This window comes from Bombina bombina, chromosome 2 (assembly GCF_027579735.1).
Source record: "Bombina bombina isolate aBomBom1 chromosome 2, aBomBom1.pri, whole genome shotgun sequence".
Taxonomy (NCBI): Eukaryota; Metazoa; Chordata; class Amphibia; order Anura; family Bombinatoridae; genus Bombina; species Bombina bombina.
In genome coordinates, this window is record NC_069500.1 from 460,534,242 (window position 1) to 460,547,939 (window position 13,698).

Sequence of the window (13,698 nt, forward strand, 5' to 3'; positions counted from 1 at the left end):
AACTTAGCTTTGGTAGAACTGAAACTCAGTTAAGCGTTTTTCCAAAAGTGGCTTCTGATTCATAGTCCGTTTGAGACATCTTGCAATATGTAATAGAAAAAAACAAGCATATAAAGCAAAATTGATCAAATTCCTTAAATAACAGTTTCAGGAATGGGAAAAAAATGCAATGAACAAGCTTCTAGCAACCAGAAGCAATAAATAATGAGACTTAAATATTGTGGAGACAACAATGACGCTCAAATTTTTTTAGCGCCAAAAAAGCCCGCCACATATTTGGCGACTAAATGCTTTGTGCGCCAAAAATGGCGCCACACTCCGGTAACGCCGACATTTTTTGGCGCAAAAAACGTCAAAAAAATAACGCAACTTCCGGCGACACTGTATGACGCCGGAAATTACAAGAAAATTTTGCGCCAAGAAAGTCTGCGCCAAGAATGACGCAATAAAATGAAAGCATTTTCAGACCCCCGCGAGCCTAACAGCCCACAGGAAAAAAAGTCAAATTTTAAGGTAAGAAAAAATTGAATTATTCATATCATTATCCCAAATATGAAACTGACTGTCCTGAAAATAAGGAACGTTGAACATCCTGAATCAAGGCAAATAAATGTTTAAACACATAGATTTAGAACTTTATATAAAAGTGCCCAACCATAGCTTAGAGTGAGGGGTGTATTTATAGGCATTTTGAGGTTTGGGAAACTTTGCCCCTCCTGGTAGGAATGTATATCCCATACGTCACTAGCTCATGGACTCTTGCTAATTACATGAAAGAAATCTATCTTTGGTGTAAGTGTTTAAAGGGACAGTCTACTCCAAAAATGTTATTGTTTAAAAAGATAGATAATCCCTTTATTACCCATTCCCAGTCATTAACCAACGCGTTATATTAATATACATTTTGAACATCTGTGATTACTTTGTATTTAAGCCTCTGAAGACTGTCCCTGACACGTGGCTATTTATTTATTATCTATTGAACTTGCATTTTATCCAATAGAGTCATCCACAACCCACAGGAGAGAACACGTTATCTTTTTGCCCACATGAACTAGCAGTCTCCTGCTGTGAAAAGCAAATAAAAAAGCATGTGATTAAGAGGCTGTCTGTAGTGGCTTAGAAATGGCAGAAATGTAGAGGTTTGAATGTTATAAAGTATATAATATAACAATGTTGCTTGTGCAAAAGCTGAGGAATGAGTAGATAAAGGTATTATCTATCTTTTAAACAATATCAATTTTGGTGTTGACTATCCTTTTAATAGAGGACAACTAAAATAAGTATGGTTTTCACTGTGATGTTGGCCTGTAGAATGAAAAAGCTATGCTGAAGGAGAATGATGCATGTAACACACTGTTGTCACGCTACAGACAGAGTGAGAGCTCATGCCTGTTATGTTTATGCTTACAGAGTAATTATTGGTGTGGGTTCTTCAAGCTGTCCTTGAATGTGACTTTGTCCCTGAGGTTCCTTGAAAAAGCGTTGGAGATCAACATGAAATATTATGGAAACAATCCCTTGAAGTTGCTCTGAGGTATCAAATAAACGTAACTACCTTTTAGCTACCAATTGTACAGTAATTACATATTACTATAAGTGCTGAGCTCAGCAGGCATGGTATGCAATCTGGTTTTAGCACGATCCTGTGGAATAAAATGACTTATAAATTGCTGATTTTACACTTGCAGTTTTCGAGTGTATATATTGTATTTAAATGTCTACTTCCTCATTACAAATATATTGTGAGTAATATTGGCGAGCTAACCTCTCATTAGTATTACTGTAATCTCCTTTCGCTGAAGCCGAAGAACAGAATCAAATAGACAATGTTGTAGCAACAATAGATATCTGAGTAATATTAGTCTTTTGTAAATGAATGGCTCAGATCAGGACTTAAAAGGGCCACAAACAGATTTACAGCAGATTATTTTGTGAAGGGCCAGATAAGTATTTTTTTTATGTTTTGCAGGACAGGAAACAAACTCCAGTATATTATTAAAGCTACTTCTATAACAATGAGAGAAAACAAATTCCACACATTTTTAAATGAAAAAATTCTAAATATATGACAAAACGATGAGCCACCTTTTTTATTTTTCTGTACAAATTCTTCTTGATGAGAGTCTGTTTTTATTTTATTTTTACTGATCGTTGCTTTCCTTTGAGTGGGGAATATTGTGCCAAGCCGCAGTTCAAAATGATGAGAGTGCTACATATGTCGCTGTTGCAAATATTCAACTCTGAAGGGCAAAAGCCAAAAAATAAACTAAACATATTTTTTGGACACTGAACCACTGAAATAGTCTTCTTCTTGTTTTTATTTTCTTCTTGGTTTTTATTTTCAACATTTAAAAATATGAAACCCATTTTGCTTACAGGCTAACAAAACAGGGTTACAGCAAAACATTCTAAGTGCCAATTTTTCAAGAAAACAAGTAACTTGTTTGCTGACTTTTACACAATTTATTTGTATGCTTATTTGTTTAAATATTTGGTTTTACCAAATGAGTCACTAATATCCCTTTTAATACAGGTAGCAAGAGTTGATAACACTCTTCGCTTTCCTTTTGACCTGGTCAGCAACGCTGTTTCTTTAATCTAACCTTATTATTTTTTTTTATGTTGATGAAACAAAATTACTAAATCTTTGAAAAATGACCTATATAAGCGTATACATTATATATGTATGTGTGTAATAATATGTAAATATGAAAAATATTAGCGCTTATGGTTTTTCTCCTTTTTGAGATAACTGTGGTAAGCATGTTTCCAACTTACTTTTATTATCCAATTTGCTTTTCTCTTGTATCCTTTGATGAAAAGCATACCTAGGTAGGCTTCTGGAGCAGCAGTGCACTACTGGAGCTAGCTGCTGATTGGTGGTTGCACATATATACTTCTTGTCACTGGCTAACCCTATGTGTTCAGCTAGCTCCCAGTAGTGCACTGCTGCTCCTTCAACAAAGGATACCAAGAGTATGAAGAGAATGTCATAATAGTAAATTGGAAATTTGCTTACCATTGTATGTTCTATCAGTAAAAATTGGGTTTTCATGTCCCATTAAAGCGATTGTAATGTCTGGCACTTTAAGACATAGTACATAAAATAATCTTAAAAACAGGGGCAGTTTCATTCCTTTGTAAACTAATTACTGTTTAGTTATGGAAAACATTCCGCTGTTCCTCTGCCCGCATCTCATTTTGTATTTTGTTGATTGATGACGAATCCGGCTTCATCCAATCGTTGTGTGCCCCCTTTGGCGTCCAAGCTTATGTGTCACGCAATGATTGGATGAAGCTAGATTCGTCATTGATCAACTAAATACAGTATTTGATGCAAGAGGAGGAACGGCTGCATGTTTGCCGTAACTAAACAGTAATTATTTTACGGTCTTTACAAATTTTAATGAATGAAACTGCCCCTGTTTTTAAGATTAATTGTATATACTATATCTTAAAGTGCCAGACATTACAATTGCTTTAAGTTAGCGGATGAGATGGCTCAGTTGGTAAAAAGGCAATACCTGTTCAAACACTGGGTTTCAGGTTTGAATCCATGCTGGGCTTACTCTGCTTTCATCCCTCAAAGGCTGATACATAGATTCCCATTAATGTGGAAAATAATAGCTGCTTATTATTTATTAGTTGCCAATTATTAAATGAAAAACCAAAGCTGTAGTTAAGCTATAACGTTATTATTACTTATTTATTTTTACACAGTGTAACAAAAGAATTTGTAAGAACAAATGTGTGAGCAGGCAATTTTATTTTTCTTCCTGTAGCCATCATTTAATTGCCCTGGTGCATACAGCAAAGGCAGAATTCAGAACAGCAATGCAGCATGAAAAGGAAACATACACTATATACAAAGCTTTGGTAAGAACAGGTTACTTCATCTGTTAATTTCATTATAGGAATTCATTTATCTTCAAAACTGTAAAGCTGGCACATTAGTTCTACAAGCCAAATGGTATTTAGTTAGTTTTGTATTGATTTGGTAATACAGATGTTTTCCTATCAAATATTAAAGGGACATTTTAGTTCTTCGGAAGAACATGTCATTTTTGCCCTACTCACTATAGAAATCTATTGTCTCCATTTATCATACTGCACGCAAATAAGGTTTCCAGCTGGGAATCTGCCTTCTCTGCATCAAGGCAAACGGGCAGCATTTGCTTACCTAGTTACCAGTAGTGCAGCTGCACTCACTGCTCTCATGCAAGAGCAGGGCTTGTCAGTCATCCCTGTTAGAGAGGCTAAGTAACAGCAGTCTTAAAGGGACATGCCATCCATATTTTTTCTGTTATGATTTAGAAAGAGAATGGAATTTTAAACATCTTTCTAATTTACTTATATTATCTAATTTGTTTTATTCTCTTGATATTCTTTGATGAAAAGCATATCTAGATATGCTCACTAGCTGCTGATTGGTTGCTGCACATAGAAGCATCATGTGATTGGCTCACCATGTGCACTGCTTTTTCTTCAAATAAGGATATTTAAAAAAATGAAGCAAAATAAATTATGGAAGTAAATTGTAATGTTGTTTAAATTTCTATTCTCTATCTGAATCATGAAAGAAAGATTTTGGGTTTAGTGGCCCTTTAAGACTGCAACATTAAACTGTCTCGTGCAAACCTGCACCACTGGGGCTCCAAAGCTGCATCTGCAACTTAACCCCTTAACGACCAAGGACGTACGCCACACGTCCTCAAAAAAAAATACACTTAATGACAGAGGACGTGTGGCGTACGTCCTTGGTCTGGAAAGCAGCTGGAAGCGATCCTGCTCGCTTCCAGCTGCTTTCCGGTTATTGCAGTGATGCCTCGATATGGAGGCATCCTGCAATAACCCCCTTGGCCATCCAATGCAGAGAGAGCCACTCTGTGGCCCTCTCTGCACCGGACATCGATGGCCGGTATCGTTGGTGGGTGGGAGCTTACGTGGGAGGCGGGTGGGCGGCCATCGATGTTGTGTATGGAGTGGGGCGGGACCCACGGGGCGCGCACGTGCACGGGGGTTGGAGGGCGGGCGCGTGCACGGGGCGGGAGCGGGTGGGAACCGCTACACTACAGAAAAACATAAATTAAAAAGTAAAAAAAAAAAATAAAGTTTAAACTTTAAAAATATAATCTAAGGGATCTGGTAGGGGTGGGGGGTTGGTCTTGTTGGGGGTCAAAGCTACACTACAGAAAATGGCTTTTTTTTAATAAAATGGCAAATTTTTTGCAAAACTGGGTACTGGCAGACAGCTGCCAGTACCCAAGATGGCGCCCATTAAGGCAGAGGGGAAGGGTTAGAGAGCTGTTAGGTGGGGGATCAGTGAGGTTGGGGTCTAAGGGGGGGATCATACACATCAGCATATGTAAATATGCTTTTTTTTTTTTTTAAATGGCCAAATACCTTTTATTTTAGTACTGGCAGAGTTTCTGCCAGTACTTAAGATGGCGGGGACAATTGTGGGGTGGGGGAGGGAAGAGAGCTGTTTGGGAGGGATCAGGGGGTCTGATGTTTCAGGTGGGAGACTGAGCTCTACACTAAAGATAAAATTAACCCTGCAAGCTCCCTACAAGCTACATAATTAACCCCTTCACTGCTAGCCATAATACACGTGTGATGCGCAGCGGCATTTAGAGGCCTTCTAATTACCAAAAAGCAATGCCAAAGCCATATATGTCTGCTATTTTCTGAACAAAGGGGATCCCAGAGAAGCATTTACAACCATTTGTGCCATAATTGCACAAGCTGTTTGTAAATAATTTCAGTGAGAAACCTAAAATTGAGAAAAATTTAACTTTTTTTTAATTTGATCGCATTTGGCGGTGAAATGGTGGCATAAAATATACCAAAATTGGCCTAGATCAATACTTGGGGTTGTCTACTACACTACACTAAAGCTAAAACTATCCCAAAAAGCTCCCTACATGCTCCCTAATTAACCCCTTCACTGCTGGGCATAATACACGTGTGGTGCATTTAGCGGCCTTCTAATTACCAAAAAGCAACGCCAAAGTCATATATGTCTGCTATTTCTGAACAAAGGGGATCCCAGATAAGAATTTACAACAATTTATGCCATAATTGCACAAGCTGTTTGTAAATAATTTAAGTTAGAAACCAAAAGTTTGTGAAAAAATTTGTGAAAAGTGAACGATTTTTTGTATTTGATTGCATTTGGCGGTGAAATGGTGGCATGAAATATACCAAAATGGGCCTAGATCAATACTTTGGGTTGTCTACTAAAAAAAAATATATACATGTCAATGGATATTCAGAGATTCCTGAAAGATATCAGTGTTCTAATGTAACTAGCGCTAATTTTGAAAAGAAATGGTTTGGAAATAGCAAAGTGCTACTTGTATTTATGGCCCTATAGTTTACAAAAAAAGCAAAGAACATGTAAACATTGGGTATTTCTAAACTCAGGACAAAATTTAGAAACTATTTAGCATGGGTGTTTTTTTGTGGTTGTAGATGTGTAACAGATTTTGGGGGTCAAAGTTAGAAAAAGTGTGTTTTTTTTCCATTTTTTCCTCATATTTTATAATTTTTTTATAGTAAATTATAAGATATGATGAAAATAATGGTATCTTTAGAAAGTCCATTTAATGGCGAGAAAAACGGTATATAATATGTGTGGGTACAGTAAATGAGTAAGAGGAAAATTACAGCTAAACACAAACACCTCAAAAATGTAAAAATAGCCTTGGTCCCAAACGGACAGAAAATGGAAAAGTGCTGTGGTCATTAAGGGGTTAATAAATGGAGCCTCCACAAAAAGGGTAAACACGTAGGTAAAATCCCACTTGGGAACAGCAAGAATTGTAGCTCCTGAGCTGAACACACTGTCTCTTCTGATTTGTTCACCAGCTATTTCCTGCTTGTTACCAGTGGCTTCCATGTGGGACTTTACCAACATGTTTAACCCTTGTGGGGTTAAATACATAGAGTTCCAGGGTGAGTACTGCAAAATGCTCTAGCAAATAAGAGCATGCAATTTTTCCAATATAATGTTCCTTTAATGCGTAATTTTACATTTATTCGTCTGAAACTTTATCTAGTGTATACTTATTATTTTTATTTTTAATGATACTATGCCTAGCAAAAAGGTTTGAAACTGACATCTAGATCACAGCATAAAAATGTATATTTTAATTTTGCCTCCTTCAATTCTAGCTTGGTGATTTACATGAACATACAAAAGAGAGTTCCACATTCCTGAAACACGTTACACAACAAGCCGTTAACCTGCAGAGAACCATGAACGAGATCTACAAACATGGTTCACTCACCAACATACCTCAAGTCCAGGTATTCAGGGATGTACACAAAAAGCATATACCTTAGCAGATATCGGCCACCAATCTTAAAGGGACATTGTACTGTAAAATGTTACTCCTCTTTAATATGTTCCCAGGTATCCATTTGACCTACCAGAGTGTATTAAATTGTTTACTAGTAAATCTTTATTTTGGGCTTTGAAACAGCAGCCTTTGCTTATTAATCATGCCCCTTTTATTGATATCATCAATACAGCAGTATTGGCTAGAAAGCAGCTTTGAATGCATTTAACTCTTATCAACTGGTTACCTAAGTGCACCGTCCGTTTAATTTTTTTTTAATTTTTTTGTGTGCAGTGCTGCTTCGTAGATAGAAGCTCACTAGCTAATAATCAAGATCCAACAGCTATTTTGGCGAGGGATTACATGCCCCACACATAAGAATAAAATGCATTTCCACCCTCAGTAAAGGAACGTCCATTGTGCAAAAAAACTGATACATTTAAAAACCAAAACATTTGTTTTTTTCATTTTTTTTTTAAGAAGCAACAAAGATAATATTACTTTAATGTAACCATATAAGTAACAAATCGTCTTAAATTTGTAAATGTGAGGAGGTAAAATAATTCTGGAGGTTTTGTTTAAAATAATCATTCATATTTTCCCTTTACTCAGATCGCGCCTCCAGGGATCGAGACACTGGTGCAACAGCTAAACCTAATTAATGGAATTATTCGCTTCAATTTTAGGTAAGCAGATTAGAAGAATGCCACTAACTTTAGTCATGAATAAGTGTAAGGAATCCAGGCATTGGACTGTTTTTTAATATACTGTCACTAATATAAAATATACTTAGTGTTGCCTTCTTTTATATGTTTTAGTAATAAGAAGCCACAGGATCATGCGAATATAAAACAGATAGAAAAAAAGGTCTCCACAGACAATGAAAACCAAAGATCTGTAGCAGATTCTGAGGAGCAAAAACCTGTCACAGATGAATCAAATTCTGATACCAAAGAGCACACAAGTGATACAGAAGAGTCAAAAGATGATAAAGAAGTAGCAAATGCTGTTTCTGAGGAGTCAAAGGAAACCACTGAGGAACAGAATGATATCAGTGAAGAGCCAAAAGCTGAGGCAGAGGAGCCAATAAATTGTCCAGCAGAATCAAAGGCTGATACTGAGGAGAAGGCCGTTGTTAATGAGCCCAAAGTTTGTCTGGAGGAGCCCAAGGCTGATGATGAGGAACATTGTGATAGTAAGGAGTCCATGGTTAGTCTTGTAGAGCCCAAGACTAATGAGGAGCCCAAGACTAATGATGAGGAAAAGGTTCATACTGAGGAGCCTAAGGCTAGTTCTGAAGAGTAGTACCTCTCTGGTGATATTGTCATATATCCAATGATGCATTGTGGTTACAATATGCTATCCTGCTAAGGACCGCTTTTGTTAATGGATTAATCTATCTTGGCTAAAAGAAATTTGATACTTTTTTTTTTTAACAAACTGGTGATTTCCATGATCTTTTTTATACATGATTAACATAGTGTTTTTTTATGCTTGAAAGATAATTAGTATTTGGTCTTAAAATAATCCATAAGAGAAAATTGTACAGTGATTTTGTTATGGTTTCTGACAAGAGGAATGTAAGTTTTTAAAAAAATGTATTTACTTTAATATGTATTAACTGTTATGTGTATCAGAGAACAAAACAGTGATATTATATGCACTTTTTTTTAAATGATTCATTTAACTAACCGCAAAGTGAAAAGGTAAAAAAGCAATTGAGTAGATCCAAAAAATGTTATCTATGCAAATGCAGTTGTTGCTCAGGAATCTTCACATATAAGTTTTCATCATATCGCTGACCTGTGATATAGAAACATACCAATGGTGCCTTTTTTTATACAGTTTTTATACAGTTTTTGCACATAACTCAGGATTGTATAATATATGCCTGAAATATCTAGATTTGTATTAATGCTGCAACTAGATCTAGTTACTCCTGTTTCTGTAGCTGAAGATGTGGGGGAAAAAGTATTTTCAAATAAGAAATATGCCCCCGCCACAGAGGTGATACAAACCCAGGGTCAGGCATTGTAGTCTGTTCCTCGATTAGCCATCCAGATAAAAAAACACATACTCTGTTGCAGTGTATAAATCCAAAACTGCAATAAATAAGGACTAAATTAAACAAAATAAATATAAACCTAAAAATGTAATATCAGACAAATCATTTATAGGAACATGAAATGTAACATTTTTCTTTCACGATTCAGATTGTACAATTCAAAAAAACAAAACAAAAAAAAAACTTTCCAATGTATTTCTATTATTAAATTGACTGCACTCTTGCTATCCTTTGTGGGAAAGCAGGTAGGTAGGTAGGCTCAAGAGCACGCTCATTTGGAGAACTATATTGGAACAGTTTTGCAAAAATGTTTTAACAAGGTTAAACATTGTGAAAGCACTTCTGCCTTCTAGTGCTCAAAAGCATTATTGCAAAACAGCTAGCACATAGTTCCTCAGACACGTGCACACTGCCTACTTAGGTATTCTTTTCAAAGCATAGCATATGTCATAACAGATGTAAATTGGAAACTTTTTTAAAAAAATTGTATGATCTATAATGAATCTTAAAAGAAAAACGTAGGGTTTCATGACCGTTAAGGGGTCTGTCCTTATTACAAATGCACATTTTTAATAGTTTTTTTTAACATAAAAATCAGGTTGATAACTTCCAGTTTGCAGTAAGATGCCAAAGAGATTTTGTTTGTCTGTTCTTTACAATGTACATGTATATTATTTAGGAGCTATTTACACCTTATGTACAGTTTGATAATCTTTTCTACCAGTAACAATGTTTACAACTAACATTAAAATGGTATTACTGTGGTACAAGGAATGAAATTCTCATTTTTGTTTTACATACTATGGGGTCTATTTATCAAGCTGGTGCAATGATAAATGCAGACAGCGTATGCTGTTGGCATTTATTGATGTGCAGCTAATATGGTTCGCTATAGGTGATCAAGTCCGTCCGCACAATGATAAATGGACCTGCTAGTCTGATTGTGCTTTTACACCGAAAAAGAGTAAAGGGAACCAGACTTAAAGGGACAGTCAACACCAAAATTGTTATTGTTTAAAAAGATAGATAACTTACTATCCATTCCTCAGCTTTGCACAACCAACATCGTTATATTAATATACTTTATAACATTTACACCTCTAAATTCCTGCCTGTTTGTAAGCCACTACAGACAGCCTCTTAATCACATGCTTTTTATTAGCTTTTCACAAGACAAGGCTTGTTCATATGGGCCATATAGATAAAATTGTGCTCTCTCCTGTGGAGTTGTGGCTGACACAGCACTAATTGGCTAAAAACAAGTCAATAGATAATAAATAAATAGCCATGTGATAAGGGGGCTGTCAAAAGAGTCTTAGATAGAAGGTTATCACAAAGGTAAAAAGTATATTAATATACTGTAAACGCGTTGGTTATGCAAGACTGGGGAATGGGTAATAAACGGATTATCTAGCTTTTTGAACAATAAAAAGTTTGGAGTTGTCTGTCCATTTAAATAATGTTAGTATAATGAATGATATATATTAAAATAAATCAAAGTGATGTCACAAGAACCCACAGAAATGTTTCAAGGGGGTGGTGGGTCACTAAAAAAAAGAAGAAAAAAAAGTCCCAAACAGCAATATCAGTAGTAAGATGCGCAAGTGGAGAGAGTTGTTTATTGTACTTATGTGATCTACTTTATTTAAAACATGGTGCATCAATAGCATTAAAATAGTACATGATTAAAGGGATGTAAAACACAAAGGGCTAGATTACGAGTGCAGTGCAATATTGCGCTTACGCGATATTTGCTCTTCACTCAGTAATACCAGCGCATGTAAACTGGTATTACAAGTGCGGCGCAATGCGAACGCGGCCTCGCGTTCGCATTGCCCAGAAGCCAAGCACTCATAAGAGCGCACTTCAATGGGAGCCTCGTTTTCATACCGACAGACGCAACACACCACCACCTAGCGCAGAGGGCAAATCGTGCATTTTTTTTTATTTGTTTATATGTGTATATACACATATTAACACATAAATATATATACATATATTTATAGTGAAAACACAGTCCCCCACTGACCTCCATGTAAAGGCACTTTAGGTGATTCGTCATTTTACACTGAAATAGATAATGCTTTGCGAGCGGAGGAACGGCAGAATGTATAAGAAAATAAAACGGTGATTGATTATATATTTTAGCGTCTACATTGATTTTAATCACTGAAAGTGCCCTTCATTTACTCTTTTTTTACTAATATTGTTGAGCGTAGAGCTCAAGTTTACCATCACTTTAAATTTTATAATTTGTGGAATTATATGTTATAAAATGTATCTTTTTTTTTTGCTCTTCATTTCCTTTTTATATAGTACAGTGGCATAGAGTGGTCCCACCCACTGTCTATGTAGTGGACAATGTGCGCTTCAGATGAACATGAGCTTGAGCAGACCTACTATATGATGTTAGTATGCACTTACATACAGCAGGCGGACAATTTGTGCAAATGTTATTGCTGGCAGTAATCCTACAGTGAATTGGAACAAAAGTTCTAATTCACTGTTTACAATTAAGTCACTGGAAGCGTTTGCGCATTTGTTGGTTCGTTATGTGCGCGTTCATGAAAGCCTGAGGGACAGCAGAGCCAACTTCTTTAGCGCATGAGTATTACTATTTCACAAGGCAGCACAAAGGAAACAGTGAGCCATATGGCTAAGCAGCTGATTGGGTGCCACTGCCAAATGTCACAATAAGAAAATAAAATGTTGAATGAGGGGGCTGGGCGGGAGAATCTGAAGTTAAAAAGTAGATTAAATTAAATATAATACATGTATAATTCCTATTAAAAATCAAGAAAACATATACATCATATTTCACAGATCATTCATCCCAAACGTAAATTGCAGATCCACTAGTTTACTATCACTTTAATACCAGCATAGAAAAACTACAAATATATATTTTACGTGGACATTTGTGATTATGTATATGATAATCATTTTCTATTTTTACTTTTTTTTTTTAAAAACAAATGGTTTACAGTATACGCTTTCATGTGTGGTTTTTAATAAAAAAAAATTAATATCTGTATTTTGTCATGTCATTGTTTCCATATTTACTATGTTCACCACAGAAAATATTGCCAGGCGGTTGACATTATGAAGTAGCTGGGGGGGGGGGGGGCAGTGTAATACTTTGCATTATTATAACATTTTCTGTTATTTATAAAGGTTACTTAAGCTATCCAAAGCACAGCTTAATTGCACAATGTAGCATATTTATTTAATGATCATTTGTGTTACAAACAAAAAATAGCTTAGCATTGGATACGTTTTTAGTCAAGTGGTTAGTAAAATTAGTTGGGTGGTGTTCCCATTGGTATCTTTATTTGAAATGCAAGAATGTACGTTTAGATGCCGGCCCATTTTTGGTGAACAACCTGGGTTGTTCTTGCTGATTGCTGGATAAATTGATCCACCAATAAAAAAGTGCTGTCCCAAAAACCCCCAGCTTAGATGCCTTCTTTTTCAAATAAAGATAGCAAGAGAACGGAGAAAAATTGAGAACACTGCATTATATAGACCTGTGTGTGTGCACAAGCTGATATATTGACATGTTTCAAGACACAAAAGGGATTAGAATATTTTTTGTTCATTAAAAATAATTCATTTTAGCAAGCATAGGCACATAATGTATTTAATGTGGAGGGCTTATAACCTATGTTTTTTTTTTTCTTTTTCTTATAACTATTACAACAAAAAGAGTAATGTTTTGGGCTAAAAGTATCCTTTGTCATCCAGCTGAGAAAAAGCAGTGTACCTCCACAATTGTGTGCTGTTATTTAGTAAACACTTCATTAGGAAGTTAACCTCTTCCCGCTGGTAGGACGATCCATGCCATCCTAACTGCACTGGGCTTTAGCGCCGTCAGGACGGCATGGAACATCCTAGCCGTTTGGTTGTCCTGAAGACATAGCAGCTTCCTAAATGGGATTGCGGGCTGGAAGGAGTGCCTAACGTCCTAGGCACTTCTCCCTGGCCCGATCCCAGTATTGAAATCAGGTTATCGCATGAACAATCTTGTGATTTCAATTTTTACTTATTTGTTTACATTGGAACTTTGTTCTGATGTAGACAAATAAGTCCCGGCAGGAAGGGGTTAATAAATAGGGATTATTAACCTATCAGCATGTATTTATTCTTGCAAACTCTGACTGAAAAATGTAGTTCTAGAAAAATAAGAGTTAAACGGACACTAAACCCAAATTTTTTCTTTTGCGTTTCAGATAGGGCATGACATTTTAAGCAACATTCTAATTTATTCATATTATCAAATTTTCTTCA

At 36.0% G+C, this 13,698-nt stretch overlaps 1 pseudogene; it reads left to right on the top strand.

Annotated features, from left to right (window-relative positions):
- Window positions 1-12,445, top strand: part of LOC128649050 (clustered mitochondria protein homolog) — a 103,294-nt pseudogene extending 90,849 nt beyond the window's left edge.
- Window positions 12,446-13,698: the final 1,253 nt, after the last annotated feature.